Here is a 236-nt window from a genome sequence, read left to right as displayed (position 1 = left end):
CTAGTGCTGCTGCTGCAGGTGCTGCTTCTGTTGTTGCTGCTGCAGATGTTGGTGTTGCTGCTGCTGCTGCAGCAGCAGCAGCAGCAGCAGCAGGGTATCCTGCTGCTTTGAAAGCAGCAAGCTGCTGCTGCAGCAGCGGCGCCCAGCTGCTGCTGCTTCTCCAGACATCTGCAGCAGAAATGAGGTGTACATACACCCCATCATTACACACTTGCTGCTGCTGCTGCTGCTGCTGC

Source organism: Eimeria mitis, genomic scaffold (genome assembly GCF_000499745.2).
Source record: "Eimeria mitis Houghton genomic scaffold, Emh_scaff4435, whole genome shotgun sequence".
Lineage (NCBI taxonomy): Eukaryota > Apicomplexa > Conoidasida > Eucoccidiorida > Eimeriidae > Eimeria > Eimeria mitis.
Note: the sequence above shows the minus strand (reverse complement) of the source record.